Below are 19,255 nucleotides of genomic sequence, written 5' to 3' on the forward strand. Positions count from 1 at the left end.
CAGGGAAAAGTCAGGGAACTTTTTTTCACAGTTCCTGTCGCCACCCTGTATTTGCTCAAAAGAGGTTAATAATACACACAGCAAACTGATTAATTAATTTAAACCAATCCCAAACTTATATTAGATTTCATTGAAAAACGTTTATTTTCGCTGACTCGTTAACCAGAAAATGTTTCTCAGTCGGCAGTGTAATTATCAAAGCTCTCTATTGCTGTTTCGTGCTGGAAAGAATTCGAAATCGTACTCTGTTAATTCTCTCGCCGATTTTCCACGTTCATATCGTTCAGAATTTCAATACGTAGTTCGAGATTCATAAAATAATCCCCGACAGTGTTGTTTGCAACCCAGGTTACACATACACACTGACCAACTAATAAAATAAACATGAGTGACATTTTTACTCCAAAATTATCGGAATTTGTTAAAGGCCAATAATTAAACTAAAAAGCTGCAGATTAGAAACAGAAAGTGAATAGATTTTCCTGAAAAATGGAATGTGCGTATCCACTCGGCGGCCGTTTAGAAGGATTGGGTGGCCGTTGCTAGGAGTGTTTTTAACATTAAGTCAATGGACTAAAAAATCCGTGCCGCAAAAAAGTTGCTATTGAGAAGGGTAGCCGCTCAGAGAGGTTTAGGGTAGAGGTCGGAGTAGTAGCTGATTGAAGGGGGTTCATAGCTCTGACTGTGCCATTGAAATTCTTTGGGCTGTTATTTCATAGAGTTTTTATCTCATTTTGTGGGGTCTCGTTATTTGGGGAGGATTTGAGATGGTGCGCCGTCGCCTTTGAGGGGATGTGACGATGCAAAAAGACTTAAATATAAAACCAATAATCGAATTGTCTGTGTCATCATATAGTATTGAAGTTTAGTTTGTGATAAATCAGGGTTCTAACAATGTCGTGAACTACGGTTGAGCAAACATGATTGGTAAATAAATGTTCCAATAATTTAAAAAAGGAAATAGATCTCAAAAATAGTCAAAATATTTATGAACAGAAACAACTCCAAAAATCATACTAAATGGAAAATTGCTCATGAAAAGTTTTCATTTGTTCAATCTTCTTAGGTTGGAATACATGAGGCAATTCTCTCCACATTCAAGCCTTTTCACGGAACATTGAAGACTTTGCTTCAAATATATAATCATCATAGGAGCCGTGCTTGTTTATTTCACAACCTATAAAAATAATAAAAAAAGAAACACTGGACCCACATAGAAAAGAAATGTTTACATGATTCACTGCATTTTATTTCACACCACGTTGTGACAGATTTTTAATACTCAAAGAACTAAAATAAAGGAATGACGCTCATCACTAAAGCGAAAACATTGTTGCAAGAATCAAAGGAGACATTTTTGTCCTTTCCAAGATCACTAGATCACTTAACTGACCTTGCAAGGTTTGATCATCCAATTTCAACTTAGTTGCCATCTCCTAATGCCAACTAACCGACATGAGGTTATACCACCATTTCTCATAGTGAGCAGCGAAACAACTAACTAATCCTAATGCCAACTAACCTAAATATAACCTTTTTACTGTAACTAAAATTAATAACATTTTAGTGTTTTTGCTTGAAATTTTGAAGGTGGAGTCATACTTCTTACAGAAGATATTATTTGATTTGAAAAAAAGAATAAATACATCTGCAATGTCCAAAAGGGATTGACCACTTTTTGCCCGGGACATTTTTAAAAGTACATTATTTTACATTTTTAAAAGTACAAAGCAGGCACCCTAGTGTGGAATAAATTAATTAGCCCGAAAATTTTAGGAATTTTTTAGATTTTATTTATTTACTGAATTACACCATGGATTGAGCAATAATCTCCAATGGCAAAAATCATGCCTGGTTTTGTGGGCTGTTCCGAGCAATACATGAGGTTTTATACCACCATTTCTCATAGTGTGCAGCGAAACAACTCTTCCTTATCTTTCCTGAATTCTACGTATTGTCACTATAGGTCTAATAGAAAGCAAATCATCTGGTCATGATCATCATTGTCACAAACTACGACTCATCAATTTTCCCCTCTGCGCTGGTGTCAAAAGCTCACGTGAGGGAGCGTCATGTTGAACATTGTAGTTGGCGTGGAAAGTGCAGCTAAATGATGTATACATTACATATTTTATAATCGTAATATGGTAAATTAGCATTTGAAAATTAGATTACACTTTTAAGATAAATAATGCTGAACTTCTTAATAATAAAACAATTAAAATGTAAAAACATGAGATTACAAAAACACTTTCTTTCCGACAATGATTATATCATCCTCAGTAAGCAAAATATCTTGCCTCAGTATTGCATAAAGGTTGACATGCAAGAAAAATCATCTTGCATTAATGCTGCCTCAATGTTGTTATGTTACTCCATTTATGCTGTCAGCAGGCTGCCACACAATATTGACTGACAAGGTGTATGCAGCATAATATCAGGAAAATATCAAGGTTGGCTGCTTTTGTAATATTGCATACGTATTGATATGACAGGATAATATCAAGATGTTGTCCTGACAGCATGAAATCAAGGTCTAGGCAAGATGATCTTGCTTTTGTAATCTTGCATACGTATTGATATGACAGGATAATATCAAGATGTTGTCATGACAGCATGAAATCAAGGTCTAGGCAAGATGATCTTGCTTTTGTAATATTGCATACGTATTGATATGACAGGAAAATGTCAGGATACATTGACTTGACAGTATGAAATCAGTACGTTTGCAAGGTGTTTTATCTATTTATTTATTTGTATTATTTTCACTTTAAACTCGAGAATTAAATTTCATTTCTGTTATTCTTCAAGTTAGTTTTCTATAGCCTAAGAATATTTCCTTAAAGCTGACATCTGATCGGAAATTCATATAAAGGTATTAATAGTACTCGCAATTTAATTTAAAAAATGAAAGTTTTTTCGTTTTGCGTAACACTTGACTTATTTTTTAAATTCATGCTTCTAATTGTATTATAAAGACATAAAATGCCTGGTTAGGAACAATTGCGGAAGTTTTTATAACACATTTAAGAGTAAAGAAAGCAAAATAATAAATAAGTAAATAAATACAATAAAGTACATTTCCAAATGGATGTCAGCATTGAAAATATCCCATGGACAAAACACATGAATTTATCTTAAAGAATAACATAAATAACCATTGAATAAAATTAATCTTACTCATGAGATTGAAGTGATAATACGAAATTCTGGGCTTCATGTCCTTTGTTTCAAAGTCTAGGGACGAAAAAAGTTATTTTCGGCCATTTCAAACATTGATCGCACATCGTCTGCGATATGACTTGTTTAGTACTATATTAATAAACAAATGCAGTTATCAGTCATTCATAAGTTATTCCTAAAACAATACTATTCCACACTAATAACTAAGCAACCAACTTAACGAAGCATAAAGAACGCAACGCCACGTGCAGCTCCTCTGAACCGACTGAACCGTAGGTCGAAAGAGGAAGATGTGCCAGCAATGCGAGGGACGTTGGGTAGAAAGAACTGTGCGCATGCGCAAGCATCAACGAAGGTCCACCTGTTCCATTGTGTACTAATTACCTTGACGGCGACAGCATGAAATCAATACATCTTGACGGCGTCAACATGTATGCAATGTTGTTATTGTAAGGTAATATCAATATTGATATTTTTAGATGAATGCAATGTTGCATACGTGTTGTTATTGTAATATTGCTTTTTAATCTTTATGCAAGCTTTACGCAGTATGAAACACGTCAATATTGACGCCGTCAGTATAATATCAAGATCTGTCAAGATTGATGCAAGAAATTTTGCTAGTAGGGTCATTACACTGAGAACTTATGATGAATATTTGCCTACTAGGCGAGGCCGATCGCAGATTTTCAACTCAATTCTGTTAAGAGATATTTAAGTGAGCGGGATTGCCCGCTGAACATCATTTCCCAACATTCGTATTTACATGAAAATTAAATTTGCTCGCACTTCGCAGTAACATGGGTGAATTAAGTATTCAACTTACTTAAGAAGCCTTCAACTTTTTGCAATAATAAAGGGGTTCCTTTTAACCCCGAACATAATAAAATAGATTTTTCATTTTTAAAAGAAAGTTCTTGCGTGGTTTTCCTGTTAGCCATCAGCAAGGGAAGCCATTTCTTTCACAAAGTGTATCAATTTCCTGTCAGTGGCGGATCCGCAGGGGCGGGGGGAGATCACCTCCCCCCTTACCCAAAAGGTTTGTAAATTCGAAAATTTTCTGGGAGAAGGTTACCAAACTCTCCGACCCCCCTCTCCCCAACACATTACAAAAAATCGCCTACAACGGCATTTTTACGACTTGTTAATTTTTAAAAATTTCCAATAGAGAGTCCCTGAACTCCCTTTTGCTAATGTCATCGAAGATCGTCAAAAAATTTTAATCTTTGGAGCTTCAATTTCGAAAATATCACCGTGGAAGATTTCTTTGAATCCCATTCGTTTTAAGACTCCAGTTCCAAAAACCTTCCGCAGAAGGACAACAAAACCTCACCTTTTCCTAACATCACTAAAAAAAATTTAATTATGTTTTTTAAATTGAATATCAACATATTTCCGGGAAGAGGCGCATCCAAAAAAAAATTTCAGATTTGGCTTTTCGAAATCGAAAAATATTTTTTGCTTTCTTTCTCCTTCATTTAATAATTCGAAAATATTTTTCAATTCATTAAATCAAGTAGTTTCTGTGGCTTAGTATTTATTCATTTATTTTATTTGCTCTAAATTAACTGACTCGCATATTGATATGACAATTACTATGAAACAAAGAAAAGGGGGGATGCGTGAACATGCACAATACAGTTTTAATTACCTTTATTTTAACCTTATATTCATTTATCGTGAGGTCATTCAAAAAATCATCTTTTTATAGATTTATGTCTTTATGAATGTCAAATGTTAGCTAATAGCTGTTCCGATCTTTCAATGAGAATTTTGAGAGAGCCACAGGAAAGGAAAAGTGGTAGGCTTCCTCTCTCTGCGAAAAAAGTTTCTCTAAAAAAGATTTCTGCAGCTCCAGAAGTGATGATGAGTATGATCCCCTTTTGTGCTGTATTAAGACCATTTTGCTCTCTTATAAAAGTAGGGTTGCTCATAACGAAAAATTACTCTTATGCTTATGTTTAAGAATTGGAAAGAGATTTGTGACTGTTTCCCGGTCAATAACCAGTAAAATATTTTGTTCAAACCCCCACCTTGCTTAGAAAAGTTTAAATATTGTTTTCCCGACCGTGATTTTTTTTTGGGGGGGGGGGGAGGGAAATGAATGTTTTGTAGTTCTGGGAGGAAATTTAGCCCACCCCCCATAGCTGATCCACTGTTTCCGACAGAGTTTTGAACTTAATGTCTTTAAAGAAGGTAATTGAATTACGTTTTTAGGACTTCAATTCCGAAAAAATCCGGGGAGAGCCCATGAACCCGAGCCCTTCCCCTAACATCAATGAAAATCCCTTAACATTGCGTTTTTTGAAGCTTCAATATCGAAGAGTTGAGGGACTCCTGGTCCCATTCCTTCCCTTAACGCTACCAAAGATGGCAAACCAACGCATTTTCAAGACTCCCATTTCGAATAATTTCCAATGGAAAGTTCCGAACTAAGTATCCTCCCCCAACGTCATAAAAGATGGCTTATAACTGCGTTTTCAGGACTTCAATGTCGAAAAATTTCTGGAGAGGAACTCCTCTTTCTTCATCTTTCAATATCATTCAAAGATCATCTAAAATTGCGTTTTTGGAAATTCTACATCGAAATATTTGTGGGGAAAGCCTTCTGCTACGTCATCAAAGGTGGTAGATGGCCTATACACTTGCGTTTTTAAGACTTCAATTTCGAAATTTTTTCCGGGGGAAAGCCTCCGAACCTCCTGGTTTTTAGCATGACTAAAGATATCTAAAATTACGTTTTCGAAACTCTAATATCAAAACACGACTGGGGAAAATTCTTCAAACTCTTTGAATCATATACATTACTAGCTGCATTGCCGGAGTTGCACGGTCTACCTCAAAAATATACGTATATTCGGCGTTCCAAGCATTTTATGTTATGATATAAATTTCCCCGTTTTCATAACATTTTTTATTGCTGCTCCACTCCTATTAATCATAGCATGATGTTATATAGCCTATAGCCTTCCTCAATCAATGAACTATTCAACACAAAAAGATTTTTTCAATTCGAACCACTAGTTTCTGAGATTAGCGCGTTCAAACAAACAAACTCTTCAGCTTTATATTATTAGTTAATTAATTCATTAAGGAGAAAAATAAGACAATGATTCGTATTGTTTTTACAACTCATTTTTAGCATTGTTTAGGATTTTCCCTGAAATGTAGGTAGAACTTAGTTCGATTTTGAGGAATCTCGAGATCTGCCTCATGGCTGACTCGAACCTACGCGCACTGGATGGCGAATCCGATACTTTCAGTTCGAGCCACCGTGAATACATATATTCGGCGTTCCAAGCATTTTACATTATGATATAAATTTTCTCGTTTTCATAACATTTTTTATTGCTGCTCCACTGCTATTAATCATAGCATGATGTTATATAGCCTATAGTCTTCCTCAATCAATGGACTATTCAACACAAAAAAAAAAAAAAATCAATTCGAACCACTAGTTCCTGAGATTAGCGCGTAGATAAAGCGTCCTGAGTTCAGCTTTATATTAATAGTATAGATTCGGGGAAAAAAAAAACTCGTCATGTTTCAGTTCTTAACTTTTTTTTAAATGTTATTTTCATTAGTAGCCCCCCCCCCTCAATTGTGCATTACTTATTCGCCCCTCTCAACAGAATCGTCTGGATCCGCCACTGGTTCCTGTACACGTGTATGATGCTTAGCCGTGGAATTAATTAATACTTACGTAATGCAGTTAAGTAGAGTATATTCGACGCACTCTTTCTGATAAGTTGCTCCACCATTCTCCTAAATCACTCCAGAAATTTGCCATATCATACCAATATTGTGCGAGTTGCATCTCTGAAAAAGTGAGGAAAAAGTAAGAATACGCATGCCCTTTTCTCTAGGCATTAAGAAAAATGCATTGACTTATAAACAGAGTCGGGTCTACGATTTTTCTGAGCCGGAGCAAATCTTGAAGCTTCAGTCCTTACAAGTTCGAGTTTCTACAAAAATCACACACACAGAGAAATAGGACGAAGTGGCCCCAGACCCGGCATTGCTTATAAAAATCATTCTACGACATTTGGATAAATTGCTGATTATGAGTAAACATTCGTGTATGATCTAACGTTCTACCATTTTCTTAATTTCAGAGACCATCCCGAAGAAAGTAAAAGAAATTACAAATTTAAACCTTGTTGAAAACAGAAATAGGAAAGGAATACTATTTTACACTAAACATGTGAGGTTGCATTTTTTAGATTTTGATAGTTGGTTCTTGGCTATTTTGTGGCGCTTATTTTGGAAATAACCTTCAATTGATCCCATCTCATCAAAGTTTGTCGCGATATGCAAAATGTGCAAGAGTCGGAAAATGAGGACCCAAAGTAGACTAAAGATTTTCTAATATACTTTTAATTTTTTGATTCGGTCGTGTATTATTTTATCTAAAGAAGTAAGCGGACAAGTGCTTACTGACTCCTTAATTTCTTTCAAAAATTTCCGCAAAATACGCACAAATTTCTTTTTAGAGCATTTTTTAATTAATTGTTTTTATGGGCGTCATATTCCTTCCTCCAAAAACCACTCTCCCTCATCAATTGCTCTTGGTGACGAAGAGCGCAAAACACTTGAATGCTTTTTCATAAAATTTTTAGTAACTTTCCTAGTAGTTTAAAAGGGGAATAAAATTTTAGTTAATCATTACACGCTGCCTTTTTCTACGTAAAGAAACAAAAGCGAAACTGTTAAACATTTTCTGCATGACAGTGTGAAAGAAGCAGAGATATTTTAACGCTTCTCCACAACACACAGGGGCGGATACAGAAAAATCTTTTGGACTACTGGGATATTGAATAGCACCTCCCCCCCCCGGCCACATTCGATGTCTTATAACAAAGTTTTCATTACTTTATTTTAAATTTTTTAATTTTTTAATTTTTTTTTAGGATCCATTCAGGCTAGTGATCTACTTACAAGTACATACATATTATGCACTAATATACTTTGAATGTGGACGTAAATCATCTTTAACGTTTCAAGCCAATTAAATACTAAACCCAATATAATGTCACCGAGATGCTATACACTGAGCGGTTTTAATTTTAGAAACAATGTCGTATAATTAAAACACGAGGGCAAGGTTATTCAATAAAAAAAAAAAAAAAAATACCCATACTTCGTTTGAGTTTTTGAAATTATTTTATAGTATTTTAACTATAAAATATTATTTAATTAAGAAAATTATAGCTATTAAACGTATAGGTTTTATTGAAGAATTCGGGACTATTTCTGTGTGAATTTCAAAGCACACAAAATGCTTGCAAATGAAATGAATGAAAAATGAATGCATGAAATTGCTGATTGCTGATTTGTTCTTGAAGCCATGAGACAGTTGAGATAACATAGTGATATTACATGCCGTTTCCATTAATATCATGGTTTTCCTACTATACTATATGATTTCTTTCATTTTGCATTTTTATAAGCTGAAAAATAAATCTATTATTTATCTAATAGCTTCCTGGATCAAAATAACCTTTTAGGCAGAGATGGGCAGATTCGTATTCGTAAATCCGAATCCGAATTTGATTCACAGTACCTTAACTTGTCAGTCCGAATACGAATACATTCATATTCACAAGTGTGAATTCGAATAGATTTATATTTGCAAGTGTGAATCCGAAAACGAAATTCGGATTCATACCTATGAATCCGAATCCGAATCTATTCAGATTCAGACCTATGAATCCAAATCATTTCTGATTCACATCTGTGAATACGAATCCATTTGGATTCACACTTGGATTCACTGAAAAATTCAATTCAAAAGCTCAATATAAATAAAGAAATGTCTGTCTGTACCTCGCTACAGGTCGAGTTTTGGGTGCTAGTGAATTTCCGAAGAAAAATGACGATATTGTAATGGGTTCAAAAATTTTAAAAGTGGAATTCTACCAAAGTAATGTAAATTGAAACTTTGATTTGTTTATATAATTTTACCACAGATATATATGTAAAAGCTAAAAACGAACAGTAACACAATCATAGGTTTAAAAAACATTTAATGACCGTTCTAAAAAAAATAGTGAAAAGACCCGCGAATAGTTCGAATTGCGGATAAAACGACCGCCGATAATCGGGAGTTTAGTGTATTTGTCATTAAATTGCTAATTAAATGGAATTCATTATAAAGCAGCCTAATTATTGATAACTGTTAATTATTATTTGTTATTCAAAAATACCAATACACTCCTATTTGTGATTCTGAGTATTTTTTTAAAAAATAAATGACCTCAGAATTTATGCATGAGTTACACGATTCATTTATTTTCTTATTAATAAAAGAATAAGTAATGTGTTTTACCAACAATTGTGTCAATAATTCACATAAATTTACACCGAAAAAGTTTTAAATTTTTCAGTTAATTATAAATCAGACTTTGTTTTCACTGTGTGTTGACATTAGAATCACACAGAGCTAGAACATTTAGGCGCTCTTGAGTCTTGACTAGTACTGCCGTGCTATGCACAAAAGTTGTATCTGCAGCCGAGCTCAAAATAAGAAACTGCTTTTCAAAGTTTTACGAACATTTGATTAAAGTTCCACTTTTCCAGGACTTTTTAAAAAATATTTCTCATCCACAAATAATCCCAAAGCATTGTACGTAGGTAAAATAAGTTTCGAACCACGTCGTGACAATAACTCAGTTTTGATAAAAAGTACAGATATGACTTTTGTGCTTTATCACGACAGAGTACTGCTTCTTAAACTGGTCCTTACTCGTTAAGGGGACACTGGACCTTGAAAACAAACTTTTTTAATTATGGATGGATTTGCATGAAATTTTAAGCATATACTTTAAACACTAGTACAAGCTTAATTATAAAATTTCATTAAAAAATTTTAATTAGAAGACCAATTACTTAAAAAAATGTAAATAACCTTAACGATAATTAACAAAACTTTGAAAAGTCCCTTGCGTAATTATTTTGATTTCACAACACTGAAACTTATTTTAAGTCATTCTCTATACTATAATAAATGAAACAAAACTCACAAAATTGTCCTCATATTCAAATAAATTCAAAAAATAAAAATTTCAAAAATTTGACAAAAATTTCTTCCTTTTGAACGTCCAGTGTCCCCTTAAATATTGAAATTGTCCTTTAAACTGCCGTCATAAATACTGAGAGAGTATAACTAGCATGAAAAGCAGAAAATTTGAAACTGCCGTAAAAAACGTAATTTTAGGCAATATTTTGTAATGTTGTAGGGAAGGGAGTTTGGGATGCCCTCCCGAAACTTTTTTAACATTGAAGTCACTATTAAACTGTTGTAATGACAGTTTGTGATGTTCGGGAGTGAACATCTTCATCTGATATTTTTCTCAAAACTTAAGTTTTTAAAACGCATTTTAGTTTACTTTTGAAGCCATGAGGTGAGAAGTGCTGAGTAATAATGCTCAGATTAGTATACGAAAGGAAAAAGGAATTTATTTTTAAGTTTGAAAAGGCATTATTTTTATCTATTTTTTAAGTTAAAAACTTGAAATGTGTGAAAAGATAACATTCAAGTCTCATGGAACCCCTGAGAGAGCTCCGTGGAACCCTGGTGTTCCAAGGAGCACAATTTAAGAAACGCTGTGTTACAGAATAAATTAATAGTGTTCTTGTGAGGTTATGTGAGTTGAACTTTGATGTATCAGTTTTATGGGTTTTTTTTTTATAAGTTTGTAAATTTCAAAAAAATATGCAATTTTTAAGTATTGACATAACTTTGGTTACCTACCCTAACTGAGCAGCATTAGTGTGAATTCGTTTCACAATTCATCTCGACTATGTAGCTGTGTCTCTTTTGGGCAAATTCATTTGCACCTAACTAATTCAGTTGAACTTATTTATTCATAAATTTGAGAAATTGCAAATATGTTCCACATTTGGGACACTGTTCCAAGTTAAGGCATTAAACCATAGTGTCTATAAAGAATATTGAGGAAAAAACTGAAGAATTGTATTAATAAAAGCGTATGGATACAAAATTTTATAAATTCAGTGATATTTTGATAACAATAAATATGTCATACCATAACAAGACAGAACAGTTGTCATTGGTAAAAAAATTTAAACTATTCATGAACAAAAGACGTTTCGTCAAAACAATACATTTGTAACTTCTACAAATGAAAAAGGGTCTCTAAGTATAGATCAGGCTAATTCATTTGAAGTGAATTTAACATTACTATGAAGGAATGGGAAGGAATGTGAAATGATGTGAAATAAGGAACATTAAAAGCTAAAAATAAGCTGTGCTAATAATTATTTGGGTTTATCAATTGCTTTTATGTTTCCAAGAGAGGAAAGCAGAAATATTAAATTCAAAAGAATTAAGAAGGCAGGTTAGACCTTCAATGTTTTCAAAGGCAAGTGTGCATTCTGATCATCGTTAAAAGTTTACCAGATCATTTTATTTCTATCTAATGATATTTTTTTCTTTATTGGGTTGTAAAATAAACTTCTTTAAAATGACAGTTGGTGTCCCAAACTATTATGTTTTGCTGAATACATGAAAGAAAGATCAAAATAAAAAGTGTCCCAAGTTAGGGAGGGAAGTCCCTAACTTGGGACAATGAACATTTTTTTGTTTTATTTTTAAAGGGACAAATCTACACACTTATACCTTGTCTTGAAGGGACGTCGTAAGGCACATCCTGAAAATAGAATACTTCGTTCGAATGGAAAACGTATGACTAATATGCTATTAAAGGTAAAAGTTCAAAATTCCTAAGTTTGGGCACTTGACTGTACAAAAAATTAGCTGAAATTTTTAGAGTTTATGACCATAAAATCATGATTTTTAACTTTTTATGGACTTCTAAAACCTGGGTTCAGTCGTATTCGACTTGGGGCTCCTAATAGTAGGAAGTTCTTTTTCGGGTCAATTACTTAGTTTGACGCCAATAAATATACATCCAAAAACTCGCTAACACCCAAAACTCGAACTGTAGCGAAGTACAAACAAACATGTATTTATTTATATTGGCCTTTTAAATTGAATTTTTCATTGAATCCAAGTGTGAATCCAAATAGATTCGTATTCATAGATGTGAATCAGAAATGATTTGGATTCACAAATCTAAATCTGAATAGATTCGGATTCGGATTCATAGGTATGAATCCGAATTTCGTATTCGGATTCACACTTGCAAATATGAATCTATTCGAATTCACACTTGTGAATACGAATGTATTCGTATTCGGATTGACACGTTAAGGTGTTGTGAATCAAATTCGGATTCGGATTTACGAATACGAATCTGCCCATCTCTGCTTTTAGGCACACCTACACATTTTTTGAAGAACGCGCAAATGTATTCTGACACTCTGAGCCTCTGACTCCAGTATTACTTCTTTAGCATACAAAAATGCTTTTATTTGAAATATGCTCTGTGTGTTTTGTGTTCTTTTTAATTAACTATACAAAAAATGCTACAGAGAGGTCAATTAAAAATATTGAATAAAATAGTTAAATCAATTCATCCTTTTGCCCCCCCCCCCCAAATCCGCTACTGTTCACACACACAAGAGTATTTTACGCATTGGAAATCGAAAACACCCTTCAAAAACTAGTCAATCGTATTTTTACGTTTTGTATTTTAAATAAAAATTTGGTATCATGAAAAATGGGGAGAAAAAGCGGTTGGAATTTTTTAATTACTTTATTTGATTTTTTTACTTTTTTTCGATTGAAAACTTCAAACATTCTAAAGGTTAAAAATCACAATAGTACACTCTCATTTCCCTGCCATCTTACATTTCATCCTTAGAAAACTTTCATGGAATTGGTCACTACGTATTTCGATCATCACAGCTTCTGCGCATTTCACTTCTCCAAAATGAATGCCACTCCTCAGAAAACGTCACAGGTAGTGTATTTATATTCCTTGGGAAAAAAAAGGGCACTCTGCATTTTCTGGAGAGATATACACTGGTGTGCAAAAATTAAGGACGAAGTCGAAAAATTAGCATATTAGCTGTACGAAGAGGCAGAGCGGACAGAAAGACCAATCAGGAGATTAAGTAAGGTGATGTACGGTAGACACATGCGCAGATATGCAGGCAGACGTAATGGGGAGTGTCTGAGTAGTATAAAGCATGTTGTCGGTGTAAGATCAGTATTTCTGGCAAAGAGATTGCACGCCGTATAGCAGTTAAAATCACATCGAGTTGCTGCCTCAGCGAGAAATGGCGAAGACGACATCTGGATGCTTTTACCCGAGGTCGAATCATTGGGAAGTTGGAGGAAGGCCGCAGTGTGACAAGTGTGGCTGCGGAGTTGCTCACAGCATCGTTTCACGACTTTGGAGACAATTTGAAATTACAGGAACAGCTATCCGGGGGTTCAATAGTGGTCGTCCACGAGGAACCACACCCGCAGATGACCGGTATATTGTCTTACAGGCCAGAAGAAACAGGCGGCAGACAGCGGGAGAAATCGCTAGACACACGACACATGCGACTGGACGACATATATTGCGTTTTACCGTGGCCAGAAGACCCGCACGGTGGTGGTCTGTTTGCACGACGCCCTATACGGTGTGTAGTGTACCTCTAACGCCTGTCCATCGGAGAAGGCGTTCTCTGTGGTGCCGGGAACACCGGAATTGGAGAAACAATGAATGGGGACGAGTACTCTTTACAGATGAGAGCAGATTCAGTCTGAGTAGCGATTCTCATCGCATACTCATCTGGAGAGATCGGGGAAGCCGCAATCATCCCTCGAACATCATTGAAAGGGACAGGTATGGAGGTCGCGGTGTTCTCGTTTGGGGAGGCATCATGCTTGGTAATCGTACAGACCTTCACATCTTCGACGCAGGTTCAGTCAACGGGACCCGTTATTGTAACGAGATTCTTCTTCCATATGTGCGTCTTTTTAGAGGCGCTATGGGTCCGCAGTTCCTTTTCATGGACGACAATGCACCATGTCATCGCACAGTAGCTGCCGAACAGCTTTTAGAGAGTGAGGATATTGAACGTATGGATTGGCCGGCACGATCTCCGGATCTCAATCCCATCGAGCATGTATGGGATTTTCTAGGCAGAAGCTTGGCAGCTCGTACCTTACCACCAGTAACGATTCGGGAGCTTCGATTGGCGCTGCAAGGCGAATGGGCAGCAATGCCTCAACAACTCATTGACACCCTCATTCTTAGCATGGGCAGAAGCTGTGAAACCTGCCTAGCAGTCCGGGAAGATCATATCCCCTACTAAAGACCGAGTGTTTCTTGCTAGACACCCATCACAGGGATGTTTCGGCCTTCAGTCGCATTACGCTCCATGCTACTTTTTCAATAAAGCTTCTTTTTATCCCTCTGATTTCTCTGTTAGTAAGTGTTGCTTACATTACACATGTCCTTACGTATTGGGGATCTTACGGTATTAAATGTGTTGATTTGGAAAGCTTTTGTACAAAGTTATATTGAAAAAACCGTCTCGTCCTTAATTTTTGCACACCAGTGTATAATATTCACATAGGTGAATTACAAAATAACATCAATTCTGATTTGACGTTACATTGCCAATTGATGTGCATTTCTTCTCTCTCTAGTCACTCTCTCTCTCCCTGCACCCAGCTGAAAAATAACGCCAAAAACGACAGTCACCCATAAAAATACGTCAACTTATCCGAGTTTCTAGGGGTGAGAATGTGTCTGAAATCATGACATGTCTCATGAAATTGACTGCATTAATTAATTAAATCCTACAATTTGAAATACATATATTAGGCTTGTTTTCGAGCAATTTCCGTTAACAAAAATGAAGGGGTAAATAAGACTCCCCGCCCTCTTCTTCAGATCTCTTACCAGTTCAGATACAACAAAGCATAGTGTGCGACAAAAAAATTAAAAAGTACGAGGGGAAAAAAACATTTTAAGTCAATTTTAAAATCTTGAGTTTTTTTTTTTTTTTTTTTTGAGATTTTTGAAATTGAATATCCCTGTGCAAGAAGGGGGCAGTTCCATTGCCAACGCAGAACTCTGATACATAACAATCAATAATTCATAGGTAACATAACCTTTTTATTCGCTGGCTAGGACACCTTACGGATCGGACGACAACGAACCATCTAAGAAGGTGACGTTCTCTTGTGCATTCCGAAAGAGAGAAAAAGACCTCCAGACGATCAGTGCTGGATGATGGAGAACAATGGTGTCAAAGAGGGCAAGATGACGAAAAATTATTGAGACGACCTTGACCTGTCTTGGGCTGTAGTGCCGAAGAATAATAGCATTACATTTTACTAATGTGTCATTGAAATTGTTTAATAGAGACAAATTCTAACGTTATATTGAATATAAAGGCTAAATTTTTGAATGATTTTTCTCCCTAAAAGTTTTTACGGGTGATGTGTCTCTTTCTTGCACTAAGATCTTCAAGTTGCGATTCCCGAAAAATCTTGACGCATAATAGGTCATTTTTGGAAAGATGCATCCGATTCAATCGGTTGTCAAAAGTTGCTAAGTATGAGAAGAGGCAGAATTTGCCTGTTTAATGGATATCCTTACGGTAATCATCATTTCCTGCTCCTCCTCCTCCTCCTCCTCCTCCTCCTTGTGCAGCAGCTCCGCCCTGAGCTGTAGCTCCTCCCATTCCTTGTCGCATCATATTAAATTCTCCAGGTCGAGGTGGCGTCAGTTGTCCGAGCGCTAGAATCACTACGCTCACCAAAGTCACAAAAATAAAGAGGGCTTTCATAATAACCTAAAATAAAAATGAAAATAATAAAACCTTTTTCATTCCCATGCTTTAATGAAACCGAAAGTAATGCTGATTTAGCATCATAGAGTAAAAATAAAAACTAGAGTCCGGTTAAGAGTTATTTATTTTAAGCTGTGTCAAGGGTTGTTCTGACAAGTGCCAAACACTTTTTTGACTCTCAGCTGCCCCGCATCAATGGCGAGGCGAAACATTTTTGGAGAGAGCCCACAAACCTTTTTGTATTCCCTCAACTTCACCATATGGAATAAGTTCCTGAAAGCTAAATTATTGAAGGGAAAAATATTGCCTCTGATAATAAATATTATCGTCTGCTCTTTTTTTTTTTTTTTTGCAGGTAAAACTAGTGTCCCCCCCCCCGCCCCCTTTCAGACTGGATATTCCTTGTACTCGATATTATTTCTGTATATTTTTGGAATATTATTTTTTACACCTTTTTTGACATTGAAATTTAAATAATAATTCTTTAAATAACATCTGCAGAGTTTCTAGCAGTAAAGACATTCAAATGAATCTGTGCAGAAAATGTTTTGCATTTCATTTTGTCTGCTTTGATATAAATGTTTCTCTTTTTTTATTATTTAACGGACGGTACAACCTTTTTAACAGTTCTTTTGTTCAATATTTCAATTTTACTCATTTCATACCGGAAAAAGTATATAAACTCATTATGTATAACTTTTAAAATATCTGGTTTTATTGGTATTCTTTTATATCACACTAAATATGAGCAAACAATTTGAAAAGACCGACTATTTTTATACGAAATTATAACTTTCAGAAACACGGAAAAATCAACAATAAAGAAAAGAAGAAGAAAAAAAAAAGATTCAAAAATGTATAAAAATAATAATAATAAAAATGCTTCAATACTTGACAGCTGCTAAAAAATATTATTATTATTATTATTATTGGCTCTGTTTTCGCCAAGGTGTCAAAAACTGAGTTTCTGTTAAGATTTCGAATTTTTTAAAAAAAGTCGATAAAATTAGGATTTAAGCCTGATTTTAAGAAAAAAGAAAAGAAAAAGATAGTTTTGAAAATTTGCGGACAGAAGACGTGCAGAAGCGCTATAGGCATCAGAACATTATTTCGTGTTTAAATAGCCTGAATTTTGTTTAAAGCGTGAAATTTCGCATGAAATAGAAAAGAAGTGCAGCTCCTGTGAGCTTCCGTGCAAACTAAGCCCTAATTACGGGAGCTGTCGAAAATGCAGGGCGGCGCCGACCCTATATGCAAGGTCGTGCGGTACACGACGACGCCAGAGTTAAAATGGCGCCGTGCTCCACCAATCAAAAACGCTCCTAAGGGGGGGGGGGATTTTTCCAATCAAAAACATAAAATTGAACTTTTCATTTTTTTCTAAAATGGTGGCGATGAAATTATGCTGCTCATTGAAACAAGCAATCCGTCTCCCTATATATATATATCTAAAAGGAAATATTATTGCCTTGTGTCTAAACATGCTATTCAAAAGCGCTATGTTTTACAATGAAAACAAGTGCTGCAAATTAATGCATACATTAACATTTTTCTTCCTAATGTGAAGCTCAAATGCCATTTCGGTATGTCTATTGTACATAGGGTTGAGTATATGAGGTGCAAGAAATTAACTGTTCCCCATTTTTGGTTCTTGCGGTCAATATGTTGAATCATAATTTGAGCAATGTGTCTTTTTGTGATTTTAAACAATTTTTCGCTGTTAATTTGGCTGCTTCATGTTATCATACATAAAAAATACGGTAAGGTCATCTATATATTATTTACTTGTACGTGATATTTATATCTTGTAGACAACAATAATTTAGGTTATTTTTTAGTTTAAAAAAGTAACGACTTTTGACCATAATTACTCGATTCTCCTCCTCCCTTTTTTTTCATTTTTTTAAAAAACTGTTTATGTATTAAATTGAAAAAGAGCTTTGGACCTAGTTTTTACATTAGATGTTAAATTCAATGCCTTTTTCGTTAACAATCCGCATTCTAGAACTATTATTTTAAGCCGGAATATCCTCTAAACTTCAATTTAGAAATATGATCAGTACCCAGTACCCTGTTGTCATGTTTTGACATTCATATAAAAGTTTGAATAGTTATTCATCGATTATAAAGAGATATTTAGAGCGGCATTAAATTTTATGTTTAAAATATTTTCTTTTTCTAAACCGCATTAGCATATCAGAGGAGCTAATGAACTCAAAATAACTTCGAGATATGAAGTAAAAACGCATACTGTAATCCAACATTAAATATTAACACATTGTTTTTTTAATAAATCAAATGGAAACGTATTTTTTTCCATACCATATTCATTTCCAGTACCTCACTCCAGGTGTTAACTATATTTTCTCCGAATTGCATAAAGGCGCTCAAGATACATTTGCACGACGGCGCCGATCAGGCTTGGCGCGGGCATGCGTAAATGACTTCAATATTCAACTCAGCAAATGAAATAAAATATATTATGGAAATAAATAGACTTGGAAAGAAAAAGTGCTGACATTTTTAATTCATAATGGTATTATTTTTAACTTCTTTCCGAAGGAATTTGTTTTTGTAATATCTATATACGTATTTCATTTGGTAAGCAATACAAATGTTCAATACTTTTAGCGGGCTTCGATTATGAAGAAATGCAAGAAGAAGGGAGGGGGGAGGAAACATGCAACAAATCTTCCTGAATCGTCCAATATGCGAAACACGAATATTAAATGCAATAATTTTTTAACTATATTTTGTACCTTTAAATTCATATGCAAGAAATGTTTATTGTTCACGAAACAGAATTATACACATGCTAATTGAATACTTGTTTTACAGTTACATTCAAAGTTTTAGAATTTCTATCATAAAATTAAGTTATTCTAAGTATTTAATGGCTACTTACTGGTCAGTAGACAAGATTCCAAATGGCTAGATTTTTCTTCCGCTTTCAATATCAAACTGTTTCATTCAATAAATACCAAACTTTCATTTCTCAACCAAACTTTAAGAAAGAGCAAATGGACAATAAAACTCCTCGGTTATTCTAAATGTCACTATTCTGCTTAAATAAATCAATCACATGCTTTCGACTGAAAAGCTAAATCTCAGTATTTTTCCGAAATGTTCATAAACTTATCAAAAATGTCATTTAAATCAATTTTCGTGAAAATAGCAATGGTTTGCATCAATATTATTTTCATCGAAGAATGGCATCTATCTCAGTTTAAAGTATGGTTTTCTTTTAGTTCAAGAATTTAAATTTTTTTCTTCCTTTTGTTTCTTTAACTTTTCGTGAATTAAGATTAAGGATCGTTTACGGGTAAAAAATCGTTTTTAAAGAAAAATG

The 19,255-nt window shown here is 34.6% G+C and overlaps 1 long non-coding RNA gene across 1 annotated transcript; it reads right to left on the reverse strand.

The window, feature by feature from the left end:
* Positions 1-972: 972 nt before the first annotated feature.
* LOC129217137 (uncharacterized) lies at positions 973-18,946 on the reverse strand. Its single transcript, XR_008580192.1, has 4 exons — positions 18,812-18,946; positions 15,714-15,909; positions 6,887-7,002; positions 973-1,177 (listed from the first exon to the last, which is right to left on the reverse strand). It is a non-coding gene; the product is annotated as an uncharacterized LOC129217137 (long non-coding RNA).
* Between the last annotated feature and the right edge of the window lie 309 nt (positions 18,947-19,255).

The sequence above is a fragment of the Uloborus diversus genome, chromosome 2, assembly GCF_026930045.1.
Source record: "Uloborus diversus isolate 005 chromosome 2, Udiv.v.3.1, whole genome shotgun sequence".
NCBI classification, from domain to species: Eukaryota; Metazoa; Arthropoda; class Arachnida; order Araneae; family Uloboridae; genus Uloborus; species Uloborus diversus.